Source organism: Pipra filicauda, unplaced genomic scaffold, assembly GCF_003945595.2.
Source record: "Pipra filicauda isolate LSUMZ 115617 unplaced genomic scaffold, ASM394559v2 scaffold1_size10287979_pilon, whole genome shotgun sequence".
In the NCBI taxonomy this organism is placed as follows: Eukaryota; Metazoa; Chordata; class Aves; order Passeriformes; family Pipridae; genus Pipra; species Pipra filicauda.
Genome location: NW_024104310.1, coordinates 18202 through 41737, shown reverse-complemented (window position 1 = coordinate 41737; position 23536 = coordinate 18202). Strand labels below are relative to the sequence as shown.

The window sequence follows — 23536 nt, the reverse complement described above, 5'->3', positions numbered from 1 at the left end:
AATACAGTTTGACCTAGGTAAATGCCAAAAAAAATCCAAAAGCAAAAGCAAGATACAACTTTTATAAAGATACATTGCAACCAGTATTATACCAATATTTTTTAGATTTTTTAAATTACATTTTTTTGTGAGAGCTATAGGTGTAGAGGAAGAAGTGGTCACTTATTCCTTGTTTGGTCAAGGTTTTCTTATTGCTTTTCCAGTGTCCTTGTTCTCATAATTGGTTAAAGCTTTCATAAACAAGGGCATTATTTCTAATTTTATATTACATAAAGCAGAGTAATATGGAAAAGTTTAATGAAAATGAAAATTGGTAAAGCATTTTACAACTGGAAAAGGTGTGAGAATATTGGCTTCAGACATGCTGAACAAGTATTAGCCCAAAGAAATTTGCCTTTTTAGCAGAAATCTACCTTTTAGTTTAAATATGGCTCAACTGCAGTGCAGATGAGAGAAAAGTTCCCATGAACAGAGAAGGCACAGTGTAATTTTACAACTAATTATTAAAAAGAAGACACAGTTAGAAATACGATTACTTGCTACCTTCACCTTAGGATCATTACTGCCAAGGTAGACTAATAACACAATTACTTTCAGAAGAAGTTCTTATTTTGCTGAATTAACAGAAACTGATAGATGTACAATTTAATATGCAAATTAAAAAAGGGAGTTGTAAAATTCTGGCAAGAATTCCCCTTTTATTTGTGTGTGCTCATTATTTTAAAAGGAATCTAGATACATTTCTTCAACTTAACTAACTCTTCTTTCTTTCTGTCAAGTAATGGCTTCTCATCATAATTGCTACAAATTGAGATTTCCAAAATTGCTGAAGGGAGTTAAGGGTTCAATTCACTGTAAAAGCCAGAGGGAGAAGAGTATGTTACATTGAGTTTGAAACTCAAATGTTCAGTCTCACACTGTTAAATAAATGCCACCTGGATTTTAATAAACCCTTTTTATTAAAGGACTTCAAAGCATTTATGAGATGTTTCATACTCAAAAAAATATTCTTTGGATTTTTTGGTAAAAAGAAATTGCCATCTAAGAGGTTCAGATTCTTTTGGTAGTTCCTATACCTGAATCTGTCTGTTGATGACTTTCAGTATTACAACATGACTTTAGAATATTTTAAAATCTTTATATATATTAAAAACAACTGAGGTATGGCATAATCCTTTTAATGTTGTATGATATGTGAACCATATTGTATTTCAAAACAGACTTCGGGTCCACTGTAAGATACTTTTTCCATTTAAAAGGCTTTTAAGCATTTTAAACTGTATTTTTACTGTGTATTAGTGAAGAAAATAAAGGACATGTAATAGTTTTACAGACCTATAATTGTGCTGAGAGATGACTTTGGAGATCAAAAATTACTTTAAACAGGAATAAACTGTTACCTGAAATATGGCAGGCAGAATTTAGTCCTTACTTTCCCGATTGGAGAGTTTTCATTCAAGCATTTAATTTCATTTTGTTCATTTAAAATTGGAGCAGATGCTGAAAGCTGAGTTTTCTACATTCCAGCTTGAATTATTAAGCACCCAAGCATAAACACTCATTTCTTTTTCCCATTAGGAGAATACCTGTGGGTTTGACCTGAAGACCAGGCCTGAGGTCCATAGTGCCAGATGCTTCATTTTTTTTATATCTGCTGATACAGCATAATACCAAACCCTCTCTATGTGTCAAGGTTGTTAATGCAGTGTCTGGAGATTGTTTTAAATGGCCTGCTGCCATTCCAACTCGTATTTTTATTGTTTGCTTTCCAACAGAAAATGCTCTTGGAAAAGGTTCCATCATTTCCTACTGTCTCCTTAAGACCCAGATGTCCATTCCATGTTACTGAGAGAGAAAACTCCTGGAAAACTCTACTGGAAATAGGGAGGAACTTGTTTTCTTTTCTTAAAATACATGCTATAGTTGTCTTATAAAACATAGCTGAAGGAAGAGGTCTGCTCTGGTTTTCTAGAGGGACTGAGTTGAAGCTGGAGGGTATGTTTTAGTCGCTACCTTTTTTAAGATCATTGCACAAATGTGTGGAAGCACATACAGCAGAGCTGATGTTCTGGTTCTGCCGTATGTCCTTAAATCAAAACAGTTACTATTACTGCATTTGTGCTGAAGCTCAGTCTTGGATAAGGCATCTTTAAAAAGATGTAGCCACATGCTGTAAATCTACTCAGTCTTCTACAAAGTTTTAATTAGGTATGCTTAAAAGTCAATCTGTCAATACCTGGGAATTCGTCTGATTAAAAAGGAGGCACCTAAGGAGGTCAGGTGTCTCCAGAGTTAGGCAGTAGTTGAGCTGGATATTAGGATTACAGTTAGGATTTAGGTGTCTAAATTTCATCTCGAAGCATCAAGTTGCTTCTTTTCAAAAACGAGTATGTGGACTAACTGACCCTAGCTATACCAACAGAAAGAATTTTATGGAATATGCAATGAAATCTTCAAAGTAATGAGATTTATGAATTTTCCCGATTGGCACAGGTAAATGCTAGGACCATTTCAATCAAATGGGGTAGATATTTGATCTTACTCTGCCAGGTAAAAGCACACGTCACTGTAATTTGTGCTTTCAAAACTTTCGAGAAGCAGTAGCACTGTAGCTCTCCCATCCTTGTTTCCAGGTGTGTGTTACATATCCTACTGCCTTTCTGCAGACTCATCATCGTGCAGTTAATAGAAAGGTAATGAAGCAATGGGAATTAAAGAATGAAACTGATAATAACCACATATCCACAGAGTCCTAGCAGTGCTTAGTAACATCATGCATCTCGTGATATTGTGGATATCTAGTGGATGACAAATCTAAGATTTACTATCTCTTGTGAAAAACATTCCCAAGGCTTGCAGCTTTTCAGTAGCTCCTATGCTTACATGTTTTTTCCTTTTCCTTTTCCTTGTTTTTCAGTATATGTTTTACTTCTTCACTTCACTATGACCTGATCCTTCTGGCTGGATATTTTCAGGCCAAAATGACTATAGGTACAAAATTCCTCTTTAAAATTTCTCCTAAGTGTTTTCAGTTGTAATGGGATCATGTATTGAGAAATTAATATTATGGTACCACATATTCTTAGGTACCAAAGCCCTAGATCCAAGAAAAGCAGATCTCACTAAATAAGAGCAAAAATCTGAATTTCTGAAAATAACTCATGTTGCTGTAACTTTCAGCAGGTGAACAGATACAAGGATATCTTCATCTCCCTCTCTGACAATTTTTCATGCTGATTGACCATAAAATAGCTTGGAATTGGAAGTTATAGGGCTTCATTAATGGTCATAGGACTTTATTAAAGCACTGCTTCTCTTCAAGCTAATTAGCCCTCCTAAGCACTTGAGTACTGTCCAAGCATAAATTACTGCAAATACTTATTCCATATGAAAATATTAGTATGTACAATAAAAAAAAGAATCATTTCAACATGCCCTAGAGTCTTCTTTTATATGAAAACCTGTATCATTATCATCAAGTTCAGGCTCCTTTTGCTGAGATCATATCCGTTACCTAAGTACAGGCAGGGAGTGCCAGCTACTTCATGTATTAGTAGCAATCTAAGAAGTAATGTTCTTGTCAGTAGGCACAGCAGCTCAATTCATCTTACTATGCCCAATCACAACCTTGTATAATAATGTTGTGCTCCCCCAGAGAGGAACAGAATGTTTCCTTTTGTCTTCATTTAGTGTTTACCATTTCCCCTTTATAAATAATATGCTGCAGTTAGGAATCCTCATGCTGCTAAAATTAAAACATTGTTTTCCTTTTGGCATCCAGGGATCTGCAAGACAACATGAAGAACTGGTGCATGTGACCCTTTTCAACAAGAAAAAGTTGAAAGGCTGCAGTTTAGGCTTGGCTCCTAATTTGCCTTTTAACGAATGACACATTTGTCTTTTACCACACACGCACAATTCCTTGCTCTGGTGATGTCCCTGCAATACCTGTGGGGAACCTACAGCCAGGGAAGAGGGAACTTTACCATAATATATCTTACTCTGAGTACGCAAAGCTGCAAAGAGGGCTGCTGCAACCCTGGCAGCCTCCAAGGAAATATTATTCATTATGTATTTACAGTTATTGGATTAAAACTTTGTAATGTGCTCTGTTCAATTAATAATAATACAGAGCAGAATGAGCTATGAAATGCATTGGGCCTTTTAAAAGATCTAATATAAGAAAAGACAAGCAGTTTGTCCTAATGAATGCATCTAATTGGTGCACTTTATTATAAAACACTGGAACAGCATTTTTCACGAGGCAGTTCTATTTGTAACAGGCTGTCTCCAGCACGTCAGGGTGTAATAAATGTGCTGCAGACTAGAACTGCTGATTAGTATTTCTGGAAGCCCGGGAAGTTAGTAGAACTCATTTGCCATTGCAGAAAGACCTTCCAAATCCTTACAGAGGGACCAGCAGCACTGCGATCTGTTAGGGATACGCTTATGTGATCAACCTTCTGGACATCTCTGCCATTAGCCCACGGGATGTGTGTGCAGCTCTGGCACCTGAACATCCCAAACAACTAAGAATTGCTGGCACTTTGTTGTACCCCTGGTGACTTCCACAGGAGGCTTTCAATAAACAGTGTCTTCAACACAGCTTTCACAGCAATAGCTTGAGACAGACGTATGGTTTATGTATGACTGTAACTCACTGTCCACATCACCCTTTGTTCATTTTTGATGAATGTAAAGAGGAAGAAAGAAAGGATGCACATGCAAGATTTCTTTTGAGGTGTAAGAAGAAACAAAAAGCCCTAGAGGCACTTCTAAAAACACACCTTAAAGCCTTAGAGGAAAACAGTCAACAGTCAATATTCCTTTGGCAGGACTCACATAGAGAATGACATGACAGCACTCAAGCAAAATAGTTTAGATAATATCAAGTTTATGCAGAAATCAAATCTATGCTGAAGAAATAAAAGGCTATGAAAGGAGTGAGCTTTGACCCAGAATTCTTTTGTTTTCACTCTCAATAACTAAAAAGAAGATTTTCAGGCCTGTATTTCCCAGAAAGTACCAGTAAATTCAGTCAATTTTATTTTCATGCTTTTGAAATAAAGGCTACCCAAGAAAGTTCCCTCAGAAAAATAAAGATCCTTTCAGGTGCAGGAGACACTTCAGTCCTTGTATTAAGATGCCTTTCAGTCTCAGCAGTACCTTCATTTCCCTTGCTATTCACTGAAGAAAGATGCACCCTGTAGTCCTCTCTGGGACTGGCATTCATTAGCCTGAACCTGGCAACATCTCCCAACTTTATGGTGTTATTCAGCCTAACAGCATTAATCTGCCTTAATACATTTTCCAGTAATAAGATGGATCCACCCCATTACTTTTACTAATTTATCTGAAAGAACAGAGCCTTCCACGCTGGTTGCTTGGGCACTGCCCTGGTATCTATAGTGTTGGAAAACCTGCTGATTCCCTGTAATACAAAAGAATAAATTATACACCCATACAGGGAGAATATGACAGCATATTTACCTTCATTAATACTCCTGTCCCTGAGAAAGGCAACTTTATGATGAGGGACTAGTACAAACGAGGTCATGGGTTACAAGTAAACAAACTTTGTATATGCATTTCTGTTAGAAGTCAAAGACAGAATCACAGAATATGCTCAGTTGGAAGGGACCCACAAGGATCATCAAGTCCAGCTCCTGGCCCTGCACAGGACCATCCCCAAGAGTCATACCATGTGCCTGACACAGAAATGTTCAAATAAGACAGAAGAAAATAGGCCTCAAGCAAATATAACCAGGTTACCACATCCCTTCTTCTGTCACACAATATACAAACTGATCGGCCTCAATTATATCATATTATGTTTTCACACCAACCAAAGCTGAGACCATACCACAGGGAATTAGAGAGGCGGTTCTGGGCGGCATACACACCCCAGGCCTGGGCTGCTCTGCCCACTGACAGTGGTGCTCAAAGTGAGAGTACCAGGTAGGCAGGACAGGTGGTCAGAAAGAGCTGAAGGGCCGTCATTCAGCCACAATCACCTGCAAATTGCTGTCTCCAGCAGCCACGATGTTTTGTCTGACAGTTTCCTCAGAATCCACTAACTTTCGAAAATGGTATAGACTAAGCCTCCAAGCTGGAGAGTATAAAACATCTACCTGAAGATGCCCCTGCTCATTGTAGAGGGTTGGATTAGATGACCTGTAAAGGTCCCTTTCAACCCAAACTATTCTATGATTCTATGATCTCACCCAAGAAGCTTTTGAAGCGGAAGCTTTCCTGCTTCCCGGTGTGATACAGGGGATGCTGCACCATGATGGAAGAGGAAGGATTAGCACTTTCACTGTTGGCTAGGTAACCAATTCTTCTCTTTGCTCGTAGCTGTATGATATCAAGAGTCATGTGGTATAAGTTATGAAATCTCATGAAATCTTATTCACTTGAATGGTGAATAAGTTGATTCACATGACAGATTAGTCTGGGTAAAAGATGATGGAGCCTCTGTTTGTCATGGTTATTATATTTCTTAATAAGTTCAGGAAATAAAGTGGAAAACACAGAGTAAGTTACCTTGTAAATTTGAAAATCTGAAAGGACCTTGACACAGGGAAAGCTGCATGCAAATCCTGCCTTGGTATCACTCAGTCCTGGCTGCCCATTCTGGTCTCAGGATAAACCAAGGTGTAATTATTGATATTACTAGAAAAACAGCAAAGGCTTATATATTTCACAGCATACTGTACTCCTGCTACCCCTTTCTGCCCAAGGGTATGTGAGATACCTTGTGGGGACACTGGGGTATTGTGGAAATACTTATGTTGATTAAGCATGTCCAAGTAACCCTGCAGCAGTGAGCTGCTGGCTTTGGGCCACTCTGTACAGTATATGGACCACTGTCTTCATTCTATCAACATAATTTTATCTGCTGGTGCTTCTGAATATTATCTTCCTTGTCTTTTACTTAGTTGCCTATTACCTGTTTTTCAGTGGTGTCTACTAACACTCATCCTGATCTAGATATCACTGTGTCCCCAGGAGTCTGTTGCCTTCTATTCTTCCACCCCGAGCCCCGATTAGGGGCAGCAGCCAGGACATGGTATGCCAAAAGGGTGAATGGGAATGAGTTTGGAAGGCTTGCTCTTCATGTCACCTGTCTCTTCATGAGGCCTGTGGCATATGTTAAACTCCCAAACATTATGTAATGCTGTTTGCCCTATGCTTAGACTAAGACAACAGCCCTTTCAGATGGTTTCACAAGCCCCTCAGGAATCACGATTTCATGAGGGGAATAAGTATTTCAAGAAATAAACTCTTCAGAAGAATTCTGAAATTCTTTGGTGACTTCAAAGACATGACTGTACAATAAAATGTGTATGGCCTCTTGACATTCAATAGACAGCAAGGAGAAAAGCAAACCAAGCCCCACAAAAACAAGAACAGAAGCTTTCTCCTTAGTGCCTTTGATGACAGGATATAAAAGAAATTGTGAGTTTCTTTTTTAAAAACAGTGGTCCTAATTAAGATTTCTTACACACTGGAAACAATCTCCTTAATAGGTCATAAATAAGTTATAGACATTCTACATATAAAGTCAAAATACAAACCTGAATTAGCTCAGCTTGATGGAAAATATTTGTGTATCTTGTAAATCAAACTCTGTCATCTAAAGGCATATTTTGCCCTGCATTTTCAATTGATTGAGCCTGAACTGAAATGTTCCCTTTTGGGTCAGAGGCTGGGATTGGCCTTTTAACTTGCTTTGCAAAAGCTTCCAGGCCAGAACTTTCTCAAGCATAAATGTCAATACAGTAGTCAAAGTGTTTGGTTTATTCCAGTTAAGACTTTTTTTTTTGTATTTCCATATATAGGATAACATTAATATTAAAAAAATAATCCCCAAGTTCTATCTATTATTAGAATATATGCCAACATACAAAATAAATAAAACATACTGGAGAGATTCCTCTACATGTTATCTCCGAAATACACACAGTACTGTAATTTCTTGGAACAAGTACATAATGCATAAATATTTCTGACAGTAGCTTATAAAAAGGACATGTACGGTGTATGATTATTGCAAACTATTTTTTCTGTCTCTGAAAGATTCATGATAATTTTGTTTTACTCAGTGTTCCTGAAGTAGACACAGTCTGGTTGCCAAAGGAGATGGTATGGGATGCCAAATAGTATGGGATGCCAAAGGATATCTGAAATACTTACAGATAGGTCAAAGATAAAATGGGAAAATATATACTGAAAATATATGAGAATTTTTCAGTAAATTATTATTAATTAACATTATTTACCTTTCAAATCGTTTATTATCCTTTTGGTTTGAGCTAAATTTTGCATTGCTTTTGCAGCAGAAGGGCTTTCAGAGCCTGCACAAATCTTCTCTAGCTGAACAGAGGAAGAAATGAGGAACAGAGGTGAGTGTGCGCTCAAATTTCCAAGTCTCTTGCAGTCATCATTTTACCCCAAAACAACTTAGTGAACTAACTATAGTCTTAAATTACTCCTCATTAAGCAAGCTCTATGGGTTTCTAATGCACCAGCTACTGCACATCAAACTACTAAAATAACCACTTTGACTGATTTCCCTTTCCCTTAGTAAGAGATACAGGTACCCTGCTGATTGGGAAGTGACTTCTCCACATCCCAAGTCTCTTGTTTACTGAAACTGAGTAAATACATCATAAAAGAAGTGAAAGGTCTATTTGCTGGTAGGTTACAGGCCTTAATTATTTGTAGCTTTATGGGTCTTGGTGTTCATTTTTTTATAATATCTAATTAGGATTTTTTTCCATGATCCAAACTTGGTCGCTTTCTTCTATGTAACTGAATGAAAATGAAGTTTTTAATTAAAGAATTTAAGCATTTAAAGACAAGAGTACAAATATGGTGTCCTCACATATTTCACTACTCGCAGGAGTAGTAAAAACACAAAATATTAAATATATTTCACAGCTAATGTATTTAGCTTTTAAAAAAGTGAAAGCTGCATGACTATATTATCATACTATATGATTATATGTTTTTAATATGATTTTACAATTTTGGGCTGGCTGGAGTCAAGGGCTAAGAGAGTTCCCCTCTGTTCAGAATACTGTATATACTTAAGTCCTGTCTGATAGACAGCACACTTTTGGCACAATTAACTTCCTTATAAATTATCGTGCAAAAGAAAAAAAACAAATTCTAAATTTCCCTTTTAATTTTGGCACAATTTAGAGAGACAGAAAACATTCACTCAGAACTGTATGAGTGTACATATAGGGAGATAGTTTGATGTCTTTGAATATGCGAAAAAAAATACTGATTTCTGAGAACTAAGGGTGGTTAATAAATACATATCTAACACTTTCACAGAAATAGCCAAGCTTCTCACTACTAACTTGATTAGGCATGCTAAGGTTTGGTCACATTACAGCATTTCCTCTTTCTGATTCTGTAACTGTTTCTGTTAAAACCCAAGTCCAAATGCCAAATGTTCAGATGGGGAATAACAGGCTTTTTTCGTCACACGTAATTTTGTTTGAAAAATAAAGGGATTCCTCAGAAGAATATCAATGTCCAAACAGTCAAGTAGTGGGGATGTGAGTGAGTAAAGGGAGAAAACAGCCAATATTGGCTCACGCTGCCAGCTGTTAACACAGACTAATGGAACCCAAGGTACAGACACACCCCTAAATGCTGGCTTGCCACTATTTGATCAGTCACACTGGAGGAACATTTGCCCACAGAGAAGCCTAGGCTTGTATTACCAAGCAGATGAATATCATCACAGGAGAGTCAGCCTTTGTGCTAGGCTTCCAGGTACACCTAGTGTACCTGTCTGAGGCATGAGGCAGCATTAAGTATCAACTTTCCCAGAGCTTAGTGGCAAAACTCCATATAGACAGAATGTGAAAATATAGAAGGCTATAAACAGATATAGAAATAGATCCCTGCCTTTCCTATATATTTATACATACTGTAGGCATGCACACTTCTGAATACACAGGTACCCTCTCACACCAGTCAAGCCACATGAATGGCCATATGGATACCAGAGCCAAAAAGCAGATGCCTGAGCCTGCTTTGCAGCCCATGGCCCTTTAAGAGTTTCAAAAAAAAATCTCTCCAATACCACACTTACATCCATATTATTACATGTGTACATAGGAAGACTGTGTGTGGCAGCCAGGCTCTTCCCAGAGGTGCCAAGCAATAGGAAAAGAGGCAAAGTGGAGAAACTGAGGTACAGAACATTCCACCTGAATATGAGGAAGAACTTTACTGTGTGGGTGACCAAGCACTGGAACAGATTGCCTGGAGAGGGTGTGGAGTCTCCCTCTCTGGAGATACTCAAGAACCATCTGGATGCACTCTTGTGCCATGTGCTCTGGGATGACCCTGCTTGAGCAGGGAGGTGGGACCAGGTGACCCACTGTGGCCCCTTCCAATCTGACCCATTCTGTGATCAGACCATAAAGATCTCAAGCGTAGAACCCTATAGTGTCTAACACACTGTGGGTATCCCCTTGCTTAAGCCAAAACCCCCAGTGGGGTTGTGATAGCTACATCCAGCTTACTCTGGACTTTGTGGGTCAGATGGCAACAGGGCCTGTCTGGACTGGTGACCCAGACATCCTGCTGTTATGCAAATATGACTGTAAGTCAATCGTTACCCCATAAATAGTGGTCAGTCCAGGGCCCACTGAGCTCTCTTACACAGCAGCAGGCTGCATGCCAGGATTCCCCCTTGAGCAGGGACGTCTCCCAAGATTAGTCTTTGAAGCTGAGAGATTCTTTGCCACTATAGATTCTCTGTAAGTGATTAACAGCACGCTAAGCTTTGAAATCTTAGCTAAGTGATACAAAGGATTGATGGTGCGTACATAATCCTTTAGACATAAACCACTGACCGTCTGGGATCCAGCTGCACCCAGACTCCTCTCTGAGAAGGACTTTAGAAAGCAAAGAGGTCCTTTCTGAGCTTCATGATTCAATAGGAAGGTCTCCTGGACAGTTTTGTTTGACCCTCTCCTCCATGCAGCAAGTAACCAGGAGTACCTCGCCGTGGAATCTTGTCAAACAACTGTCACATTTACCACTGAACTTTGTTAACTCCTTCTTTTCTATCAATAGTGTATTGTGGCCTCTCTGTTATGAGTAAAGTGCATGACTCCATCTGTGACACAGTCCCACATCGTTTCCTAGGAGTTCAGAAACTGAAATAACCAGACTGTGTCTTCTTCAATTATTTATTTCTCTTCTACAATCACTTCATCTCCGAGGATATGCATGTGATATTACTCAGCTGTTTATTCCTCATAAACCATTTTACTACACTTAGGTATGTCAAATCAACATAGAAATCTGTAATAGACTTATTAAAACTGGTCATTACAGTCGTCTTATTGCTCAAGATTGATAACAGGACTGAAGGATAATAAAACATGATGTTTCAAAAGCGAGCAATAAAAAAAAGTCACAAAAGAACAGAATAAAATTTTTATTATGCAGTGTCAGGAATGTAAATAGTTTCAAAAGTGATACTGTCAAGCCTTTTGGGATCCATCTCATGATGCAGTCGCTTCTCAAAAAAGTAAAAATGGAAATAACTTCACAGTGCAGACTGATAGTTTGTAAAATAAGTGTAGACAATACTCTACTCAATAATATATATTGAATTACATCAGCTAAAGTTTTGGACAGCAATTCTAAAAACATACAATAGAACCAAAATTTGTTCTACCACAGGAATATATAAAATTTGTTACTTTGGGAAGCCACATCCTGCCACAGTTAAAATTATTAGTACATCCATCTATACTCTGAAAATCTTTTTTTTTGTTTGTTTTGTTTGGTATTCAGATCACTGGAAACACTCCTTATCTATAAAAGTAACATACCTATTTTTTATTGCCTGATTATGTTCCAAGCTTTATTTATGGAAAAGTCTTCCCAGCACAAATATTTATGCACGAGATGATGACATTCTGTTTCAAGAATATCTTCACAAGGGGGTAGGAAATACACTTCTTGGGAATATTTTGGAGACCCAAATGCAGTTACTTAACTGCTCCATGTCTGTGACCTCTCTGGTACCTGCATATGTGTTCCAGCAAAAGTGAATCGGGAATGGAATGACAATTCCAGTGGAAAGGATCTTCTGTATCCTCCCCCCTTTTAATTTAGTGTCTAAATTCCACTTGCTTTGTATTTTAGTCATATAATGTGGAAGTCTTTTTACAAAACCTGGTCCTTATGCAACATCAAGGCTGCCACTGTATTTCTAATATTTTCCATGTTTTCCACATTCAGTTGTACGCAACAAATAAGTAAATGAATTAGGTTTGGGGTTTAACAAATATCTCCTGCATCATCAGTAACAACAGAGCAATTGAACAGTTTTTTGGCTGCTGAGCTGAATAACTCAGTTTTCAAAATTTCTGTGTTAAAACTTTTAGGGAAAAGGTGCCTTAATTTAGTCAACACATAATTTCTTGTAGCAAATAAAAGCAAATTTGACATTTCAAAACTGTGCCAAGATTTCTGAAGAAAAATTGTAATTCTTTTGTAAAAGAATATTATTGCAATGAGTGCTTTTGTTTCTGTTTATCCTGCCATCTTACTTTCCTGACCGTACCCATAAGAATTACTAGAGCCAAAATGGTTGCTCAGCTTTTTTGTTATAACAATTCCTAGAAATGCAAAGCAATTTGAAAGCTGCCATTTCATAACATATGCATGTAAGACACTATATGCTGCTTTGTCTCCAAAGATTAAACTCCATCATTTGAAACAGGGAGAAAAATCGTTCAGCTTCTCAGAACCAGCTATGACAGAGTACTAAATACGTCCTAAAAAGTGAGGAATGCTCCAGTCTGATGCTGAGTGACTTGCTTTAAGACAAGTTTTGTTTCACTGATCTTTGGTTTATGATATCTGGTTGAAAGATGACATATTGTTGGAAGTAGTGATGCGTAAGTCCCACATATGTATCAGGATGTAATAATGATTGTGGAAAGAGTGGGGGGTTTGGCTCAAGACAGTAAGTTTTCTGATTAATTAAAAAGGGGAAAATATATTCTCTGACAAGCTAGGAATATAGGGTGCATTTTAGCACTCAGAGGAGCCAGCACTTTGCAGGATTAGGCAAATACCAATTCTGCAGCTGTTATTCATCAATTTTTGCAGAAACTAGATAAAGCTAAAGCAGTCTCACCATCTTAATTTTTTCCTAACTCCTAGGCCTTCAATTTTTCATCTTGACAATGTTTCTTTAGAGAAATGATACAGTATAAACACACCTTCTGAAGGAATTAAGAGAGACAAATACTGAGAAGTACCACAGAATTCCTACATTCTTGCATGGACAGAGCACATCCTGCAAATAGAAGGGGAGGACAGTTTCCTACCCTTGGATTTTCCAAGTATCCCTGCTCTGAGAAGCAAAGGAGCCAACGGCAGGAGCACTGGAGGTGAGCAAGTCACTGTCAATTAAAATAAAAGGGAGCTGGACCTATATAAAAAGGTTTTGAACAGATATTAGAACCATTTTCTTGTGTAGTCTGACTATAATTCAGGCATGCTTGATGTTTTACCAGAACATAGCACCCTTTATCTGCTAATTTTAGTGTTCTTTACACATTAAAAGTGCAATTAATAGAATATGTACCAAGCAATTAGATGACTTGTTGTGACCTTTCAATTTACACTGCGACAAAGACGCGCACTTGGAATTCACTAGTAGACCATTTTCTGGCATTCACGCAGCCAGTTTAATGGAGCTTGGCAATATTTAAATCAAAAGGGGAAAGATGAAAGCTAATTAAGGCCAATATACTAATGCTCAAATAATTTGTATTAATAGAAATTAAAAAGAAAGGGGCAAAAAGAATCCAGTATTACTGGGAGTGAACACATTTTTCTCTACTAATTTAAACACCACTATGGGATAATTTCAGTGTTGGCTTGTGCTCATATTGCATGACTTTTATTAACATGAATAAGACCACTAAATTTATCTAGAGTAGACCGGAAAAAATGTACCACATTATTTTTGAACACAAATGAAAACAACTCAGGTTCTCACTGCATATTTAAGTAGCTGAAACACACAGCTAAAACCCTCCCACATCTTTTCATGACTCCCTGATATGCCAAATATTGTATTCAAAGTTAAAAATGTGCTCAACTAAGGAGTGAATTGTCATTTCCAGAAGAAGGTGCTCTTTCACACAAAAGTGAGTTTAGTTCTCTTTCCTAAACTCCATCAGCACTGCACTCCCACAGGCACAGTGAGTGCAGGACTGATGTGCCAGGGATGTATGGAGTCTCAGCCACTTCTGCAGGGTCCCTGGGTGCTCTGGGGCTGCCAACTGGCCGAGCATCAATCCTACTCCCGGAGAACTTTGGTCCTCTGCCCATCACCAGACAGGGAAGGGACCTCCAACTGTTCTTCTCCTCTTCACTCCCACCAAAACAAGGGACAATTGAAGAGGGTCAGTTTGCCTCCATGGCTTATCTTACCAGGAAATAATAAGAAATGAGCATTTTGGTTTGTTACAGAATTCAAGAGTTTTTCAAAATTCTTATACCTGCTTAATAGTTGGTTTAATCAAAACATTTCATTATGAAGTTTACAAATAAATACTGAGGTATATTGAAAACGTCTGTGTCATATCCCAGGCTCTGATGAAGATATAAAGAAATGTTTCTAATTCTGCTAATTTTGTTTTTAGTCAGATGCTCTTAACTGATTTGAGAAATGAATTACTACAATGATAGTAGTAGAATGAAGTAATGTGCCAATTATCACAGCTTTCTCCAGATAAGCTTTCATTTTGCCAAATACAGCTGAAAATCATGGGTAACTGAGATAAGTTTCCATAATAATTTACACTGAGAATTCACCATCTAATTTTCAGTTTCAGAAATTCAATGACATTTACTTTTCTTCTTACAGTCTCTACACAAATCAGTTTACCTTTAAGGACATGTGCTTTGCTAAAAAGAAATTTTTTTCCTTCCCACAAGCACTTGTTTCCAATTAATATAGTTCATTATTAGTAAGGAAAATTTTGGTGAAAAAAGTCACTGTGTTATTTCACAGGCCAAGATTTTAATAATAAACTTCTTTAGCCAAAGCTGTGTCTTGAAAACAGATTTATTACCAATTTATTAAGGACAGGAGAGTCTTACTTCAAAAACCAGCACTGAACCATGTAGTGAAATGAAGAAGTGTTTCCCTTTTTATCCATTCTGTCTCTCTTGAGTTCACTTAGGGCTCGATTATGCAAGTCAGTGACAAAGCTGCCCCTTGACTCCTGTGTTACAAAATCCAGCCTTATTGAATTTCCTGTTTATATTTCTAACCTAGTTGGTATGCCTGTCATGTGCCTGCGGACGCTTCCAGGACTGCCTGCACGCTTTCAAGAAGAAGGTCGTTGTTCTTTTAGGATCATCAAACAATCATGAGTGAATCATGAATCAAGATGGAAAACATGAGGGGAATGTTCTCCTGAACGATAAGAAAACACATAACTTCTGCAGTGCAAGTCAAATGACTCATCCCGAGAAGGAGCATCATTTTTCTAATGCTGGAATGGCAGCCTGCAGATTTCCATGTGGCAGTCCTGGTTCTCACTGAACGTTGATTAACTCAGGACAGCATGAAATGCTTTTGTTTTATGGCTAAGATCAGGCCAAATATTTCTTGTCATCTGCTTAAATAAAAAGATCTCTTTTCAGACAGATCATCTATCTTTCAAGAGCACATTGCAAAAGCCAATCCACTGTGAATTTCACTGATTGTACTATGACATTTATCTGAATCTGTGTGTTTTGGAAAGTAAAGCTCACATGCTGAAAAGTTAGGATAATGGTAAGATAGGGAGAAGTCAAGGAACTAGTAGTTGCTATTTTCTTCTAAGATTGGTATTTGCCATCTCTGTCTTGAGGAATTTCATATAAGGTTGTCTAATTGTACTGTTTGAAATATAGTTTGTTCTTTATTAATCTTGCTTTTTTCCCTATGAAATATTTAAACTGAAGTTATTCAAATAATTAATCTGGTAGTAAGGTGCCAAAAATTTTTGAAGATTGTACATCCTGTTGTCCTACACTATTACTAACCCACTCCTGGGGTTAGTAAAAAAAAATTGTCTGATCTTGATCAAATATGTTATTTCGATTACACATTAACCCTTTAAATGCTTTTAAATGTATGTTTTTCTTTTCAATTATCAAAGCAAAATCTAAGATCAGATTAAGAATACTAGTGTTGCTAATTTCAAAAGTAAAAACATGATTTGACATTCCTATCTTCCTTTTGGATAATATAGAATGGACTCTTAAAAGAATCCAGAACCAAACAAAAAATTATTGAAACTGAAAAACCATAAGAAACAGCAACAGCAAAAAGAATTCTGTTTGCTTGGTCTACATCATAGCAGTCTGCAGCTACTTACAGAAGGTTTCAGGGATGGTGGTAATATAATGTTGTGCTTATCTATAATGCAGAAGAGAATCTGCTGTCTGAAAGCAACAAATACAATGAGTTTTAATTGCAAAAATAGCCGAGCTAGACATTACAGAAACATCTCCCTGATAAGATGTAGTAAGATGCTAGAGTAGATTCCAGAGGACTTATTCTTGGGACATTTTGGAACATCTGATATTGAAGATTTATAAAAGTAAGTTAGGCAAACATCTTCCAGTAGTCTGTCTCTTTAGGTAACTACAGAATCACAGAATGGCCTGGGTTGCAAAGGACCTTAAAGATCTAGTTCCAACCACCCTGCCATAGGCAGGGACACTTTCCTCTAGATCAAGTTGCTCAGAGCCCCATCCAGCCTGGCCTTGAACAATTCCAGGGATGAGGCATCCACAGCTTCTCTGGGCAACCTGTTCCTGTACCTCAACTGCCTCACAGTAAAGAATTTCTTCCTAATATCTAATCTAAACCTACTCTCAATTTGAAGCCATTCCCGCTCGTGCTGTCACTACATGCTCTTGTAAATAGTCCCTCCCCATCCTTCTAGTAAGCCCCATTCAGATACTGGAAGGCTGCAATTAGGTCATCTTAAAGCCTTCTCTTTTCCAGGCTGAATAAGGTCCATTCTCTTAGCCTTTCCTCATAGGGGAGGAGCTCCATGCCCCTGGATTAGCTGATCCCATGTCAGCCCCCGCAGCTCTATCTTGCACTAAGATTTGTATGAAGCAGAAAGACTTGTCACTAGCTGTTTTGGGGTTATTATCTAAAAGTTTTCAAATAATTAGAAATGTTTTAAATGTTCTTTTCAGAGCACCTAGAAAGGTTTCAAGGTTTTTGGAAATACAGCTCTATTTCAGGCTTATTCTTCTCATTTCAATAATTTTAATAAGCTTTTGAAGGTAAGTGGGAAGCAGATCAATAGTTCCTCTGGATGTCTTTTTCATCTAGTGCTCCTCTGCTATTTCAGGTTTTGTGTCCTCTTTGTATTTTACTGTTAAGTATCCTTTTTTTAATCCTCTGCTCTGCAGTTAATTGTATTTCCAGAACTTAAAATCCTGTCAGACATTTGAATGAACTTTTAAAATTCATATTAAAAAAAAAAACCAATGCCAAAACCAATAACCAAAATCTTTCACTTATTAGGCACACTCATGTTTTTGCTTGTTTAACATAGAGTTAAAGACTTCTTTTTGCCTCTTCTTAAACTGTGCCATTGGTGCTTTAAATATTCTCAGCGCAAGTCTCCAGCCTGGCTCCTAAAACAATATTTTGTTTTTAAAAAATACAATGTAACATGCATTCCCACTCCTTGATGGGAAACATTTTTTATGACATTTAAAACAGAGTCACGATGCAAGCACTGTGTGTAATACAAATTATCAAGCATTTTTTGTGGTTCTGTAAATTCCTAATATTTTTTTTTGACCGCTAATTGTTTTGGCAAGGTAACGAAGCGGCTGAAGCGAGCACAGAGCCCTTCCCATGGGTACTGGCATAGACCACTCTGGTGGTGGCTCACGCTTCGAGGCGCTGTGACACGAGGAAGACGACACAGACAGGCAGAACAAGGTACACAACCTGCAAGCAACTCCCTGCGGTTCGCATCCAAAACACCCTCCGGGAGGAGAATCGGCGGGAGCGGTGTGTGGTGGTCTCTCCTCTCCGCGGTGAGCCGCGTCTCGCCCGCAGAGAGCGAGTTACCCACTTCACCTCTCCCGCTTCCCGCCGGCCCCCTCCCGCCTGCCAGGCATTTGAGGAGCATCCCCAGCGCACCGCGCAGCCGGCTGTCAGACTGCTCTGTGCTAAAACACTGCACCACCCACGTTCCTCTCCACAGCCCCTGCGCAGCCTGGCCATGTCTGACTGATCCCCCTCGGTGCCGCTGCACCATCAGGGGGTGCAGTCAGGGAGCAAGGAGTTCGTGGGGTGCAGTGATGCCCCACAGAGGCCAGGCAGAAGCACAGGGATGCGTCACAGTCCTGGAAAATCTCGGGCAGAGAGCGTCAGCACACGTGCAAGTCATCACAGAAAGGAGTAAGGATCAATTTTGACTTTGCTGCCTTTTTTTTTTTTTTTTAACTAGCCAGGTGTCAACCTTATTGTTCTGCCAATTTACAAAGCTGGATTGAGGAACCAGCTGAGATCTGTCAGCTAGAAAGCCACATTGGCAGTTTTTGGCACCTACTCCTGGCCAACCACTGGCACAGGGAGCACTCTTGAACTTAGGAGAGGAGGGCCTGATTAGAGTAAGCAGCTCTGAGACAGCTCTACATTGCACCAGGAGGTGTCTGGTCCTAGAAACCTTCAAAGTCAGCTGAGGGGAAAAGATAACTATCTTTTTTCCTGCAGGTTTAAATGTCCATTTTATTCTTTTTCTCCAGAAAAAAAACCCCAGTTGTTAAATTATTCATATTTACTTATTATGATTTCTACTGTTCTTCATTTCTGAATGCACACATGTATGGCTGTGTACCAGCAGTTCCAAGTTTGACTTCTATCTGGCTGCTGCCATGTGAATGTTGTTATCAATGGCATCCCATGGAAGTCACTGTTTCTACTGTCACCTTTCTAAAGGCCTGATCATGATGGTAGCAGTTAACAAGAGGAAAAGAAGCAACACTGCGAGATAAATCATAGAATCAGCTGGGTTGGAAGGGACCTTTGAGACCATCAAGTCCAACTCTTGATCCAACACTGCCCTGGTTACTAGACCATGGCACTAAGTGCCACATACAGTCTCATCTTAGAAAACCTCCAGGGATGGAGAATCCACCACTTCCCTGGCCAGCCCATTCCAATGCCTCATTACTCTCTCTGTAAAGAATTTCTTCCTAATATCTAAGCTAAACCTCCCCTGGCACAGCTGAAGACCATGCCCTCTTGTCTTACTGAGAGCTGCCTGGGAGAAGAGACCAACCTCCACCTGGCTACAGCCTCCTTTCAGGGAGTTGTAGAGAGTGATGAGGTCTCCCCTGAGCCTCCTCTTCTCCAGGCTGAACAGCCCCAGCTCCCTCAGCCTCTCCTCATAACACTTGTGCTCCAGTCCCTTCACCAGCCTCGTTTCTCTTCTCTGGACCTGCTCCAGCACCTCAATATCCTTCCTAAAATGAGGGGCCCAGAATTGGACACAGCACTCGAGGTGTGGATTTTCTAGTTTTATATCTGGACAAAAATAAAATTAATATTTAGTGCTAATTATCATGTATTTCCATCTCCTGTCAGAGAAAGATCCTGCTGTTTTATCCTTTGCGATTCTATCCCCTCTCCTACTGATGCTATGCACAAAGCATTTTATCATTAATCCCATTTCTCTCTCAATTCCTAAATACAACTAACTTTAAGTTTTGCATTATTTGATTTTCTCAGTTCAGTAGTTTAATGCAGTTATCCTATTCAGATCAGTAGTACTAATATTGTTGGGTTGAAAGCTGTCAATGGCATGTTTGTTTGATGTAAAAGCTTTCCAAGCCTCCTCAAGGAAACTGTGCAGACTTATATGTTCTTTTAGTTCTGAAAATTAAAGCCCTAAGGGCCATTTGCATGACAAATTTGATGTACCAGTGGAAGTCATCATCTAAGGTAGGACTTAGATTTAGATTTAGGTCTATACTGATTAAAGTTTTGATATTCATACCAGTCTTTATAAGTCTGTCTTCAAATGATATATACATGAGGTGCACAGAATGATCTGCTTTGTTTTGCACACGTTCAGAAGGCTGTACACAACTATGCATTTCTATTTAGATGAAAAGTTAACATTACCTTATGAAAGAACTGATCTTTGACCTATAAAGACTCATATTCTTATTTTGACTCCTTACAAACTTTTTTGGTTTAGGGTCCACAAAATTTGTGTTTGTTTTTTACAGTGGAAGCAAGATCAGGTCTGTTTACTCATCCTCATGGCTTGCACTTTTTACCCATCTGCTGGATGGTTTATAAGTGATCTACGCCTACCAAACTGCTTGTGGCAAGCTACATTTTCCTGCTCTACACTTTCTGATTCTGTGGTTTGTTAAAAGCCTTGCACTGCCCAGGGATAGTAACATCAGTGGCTCAGATTAATTCTTTTTGGTCTTTAGCCAAACAACCAGCTAATTTTGTCACTTGGCTAATTTAGTGATGTGCCAGCAAAATTCATAATTACAGCTAAAAGTATTTGTACTTCTATTGCTTGCTAAGCTAAGGTGACTCCATGAATACCATGTACTCCTTCTGCCCTTCAGCCCAGAGGAACACATTTAATAAAAAATGTGGAAGTGGAATCTATCATCTATTCATTTAAAACTTTTATGGCTTTTGTTTTTTCTTAGCAAGACACTAGGCCATATCCTACTCTGAGTTTCACAGGGAGATACTTAAGGAAAGGAATTTTTTTCCATGGTTAGGAAATACAGATTGCAAGCAGACTATTTTAGACAGAATTTGAAATCGACGTAACTGAATATTTGAGTTAAAGCTCTTTTATATGAGGGGAGAACATATGGTGGCCTTACTGAGACACGTGATACTCTGTTCCTCACACAAGAAACAAGGAAAGCAATTCTTTGAGAAAATATGATTTAAGGGGTGTTTTACTAAGCTTCTCCCTAGTTTTAAATGAGTAACTATTTCCAATAAAATCTTCCATCAGAACAAAGAAATGTCATCTCCATACAGAACTTTTTTTGGAAGATGGGATTTAAAAGGCCACAGCCCAACTATTAACCTCATGATTGTGCCTGTTTCACGTTAGATTTACCACCCTGCCTGTCCCACTTCCATCACTACCAAACATGGTTGCATCCAGGACAGAGATATTTCCCTAAATATTATTATTGTGGGCTTTCCAAGTGACAATATTTGATACAAACTTAGCAGTCAAACTAAGAGCCTGGCTGTCTGCTAAAATACTCCATGAATTTCTTAAGACTTGATAGAACTGCTCATCACTTTGGGTTGGCACCTGTCAACTTCTAGTAATCAAAACCAAGCCTCCAAAAAACATTCAACTGCTTAAAATAGAGAAAACATGCCAATAACTGGTGTGTTTTCTCTTTTCTTTGCAACTCGGTGGATGATAATTCCTCTTTGCCCTTCTGAGTAAGTGCAAACCTAAAAGAGAGAGGCAGGCACAAAAAGAATCTAAAAGAGAGAGGCAGGCTCCAAGAGTGTCTGGGGAGGAAGGACTGGCAGGGAAGACCCTGTAGCACAAGCCAGGAAAGCACAGTTCCTCAGGCTGAAGCCAGGAGCAGCAGGTTTGCTACAGAATTAATCCCTGAATACCTTCTGCTGCCACTGGAAGTATTATGAGAGTGCTGAGGGCTGCACATGTTCACAGGCTGCTTCCCCAGCTGCTTTGAGATTAAAACCCAGTTCCAAAGCACATGAGATGCTCAAGCACTATGCAAAGAGCCCTCTGCAAAGAGCACTGGGGGCTCACACTGGTCTGCCTCAGGGGGCTGGAAAGCATCACTCCTTAGCCAGCAACTGGGGGAGTGGAGCAAAGAGAACTTGTGACTTGTCAGGGGTCTGGTAGCCTGTCATGGGGAGGGAGAGGAGTGGTGACAAAGGTCTCACAGAAGAGGGAAGAAGAAATAAGGACCATCAGAGGACTACAGAGGAGGGTAGAAAAGCACTTAAGAGTGTGAAAAGGAAGAGTTCCAACTTGTTCGTATTGCTGACTCTGACTTGATTTGGAAGCTTAGCTGTCATTATGAGAATTGGATCAGAAACAATTCTGGAAGATGATGATATTTACTTGCCAAGCCAATCCCTATCACTTAGTCTGAGTGCCAGCTCCCTCAGCTCTCAGAAACAGCCTTCTCTAATTTTCTTTAGGCTGGAAGCAAATACCAATTCAATACAGTTGTGGGTTCTCAGCACTTTTCAGGACTAAGTATTAGATACATGCTGAACTTAAGAACTGACATATAAATCAAGCTGGTTTGTTTCAGTATTCTGCCTTCTCTGGAAAATTGTTGTAATACACAATTGCACTTCTCACTTTGATGGCTTATTTTATTTACCCATGCTGATGCTCCAGGTAGTTCAAATAGGCAGAATTTGACACAGGTTTTATGGCACATCACTTCTGGTGGAGCTGTGATTGAAGTGACACAGCGGGCTTTCAAAGCACTCACTGAGGTACACAGACTTCACACAGGCTGATTATGAGCACAGGTACAGAGAGATTTTCAGTGACACCAGATGCATTCATCCTCTTTTAGCCAAGTCTTGTGAACTTCCCCTTTCTGATTCTGCCAATTAAAGGTGCTATCTGTGTGCCTTTGTACACTTGTCACTAGAGATTTAGATTTCTGTCACAATAATAGTGGTGCAAATGTCAAAAAGTACAGAAATAAACAAATCCAGCAAAGCCTTTTTGGGTATAGTTTATACTGCAAACAAACCTGCAAACTGAGTGGACATTCTCACTGTTACTCACCAGTTGTTTTCTGTCCCAAAATCTTTATGATATTCATATTATTTGTTCATTATTGCATCACGTGACTGTATCTACAGATGACCATAACTCTGTCTGTGATCAGTGGAATTTTTAGGATTTTACAGGTAGAGAATCAGGACAAGATCTTCTGACAGTGTTGTCCGATTTACGGTGGCAAAACCCCCATGTATTACAAGTCTCTAAAAGCAGAGCTATATCATCATGGCTAGGCTTCGTGAAGATTTGGGAAGGGCTCCACCCACATTTGTTACAAGTGCGCTGGTGGCTAATGAGGCCAATACGAAACAGGTACGTCCAGTTGCAAAAGGCACAGCAGAAAGACTCCTTAGATGGTATATTCTGCAAGGCATGATTCTTTCTGCCTTTTCTTGTCTGTCTTGTCTTTTCTCCTCAAGAGTGATCCTGCATGTGTTCTCAAAAGCATCAGCAGCGTTATAGATGGTTGTCTCCAGACCTCCCAATTGGAGGCCAGAGTAGACCAGTTATGATGATCAGTATGACCAAGGCTGAGATGTTGTTTCAGGGAGTCCTTGTATCTTCTCTTTGGGGCTCCTCTCTTGTGGCAGCCGGTGGCAAGTTCACCATAAATCAAGATCTTAGGGAGGCGGTGGTCCTTCATCCTGGAG

At 39.0% G+C, this 23536-nt stretch overlaps 2 long non-coding RNA genes across 2 annotated transcripts in view; one reads left to right on the top strand and one right to left on the bottom strand.

The window, feature by feature from the left end:
* LOC114004194 overlaps positions 1-23144 on the bottom strand; it is a 49198-nt gene extending 26054 nt beyond the window's left edge. Inside the window, exon 1 of the long non-coding RNA XR_005563344.1 lies at positions 22890-23144. This is a non-coding gene — a long non-coding RNA (uncharacterized LOC114004194). The remainder of the gene's footprint in view (positions 1-22889) is intronic.
* On the top strand, positions 8338-15713 carry LOC120323155. Its single transcript, XR_005563345.1, has 3 exons — positions 8338-8405; positions 13216-13445; positions 15347-15713. It is a non-coding gene; the product is annotated as an uncharacterized LOC120323155 (long non-coding RNA).
* Positions 23145-23536: the final 392 nt, after the last annotated feature.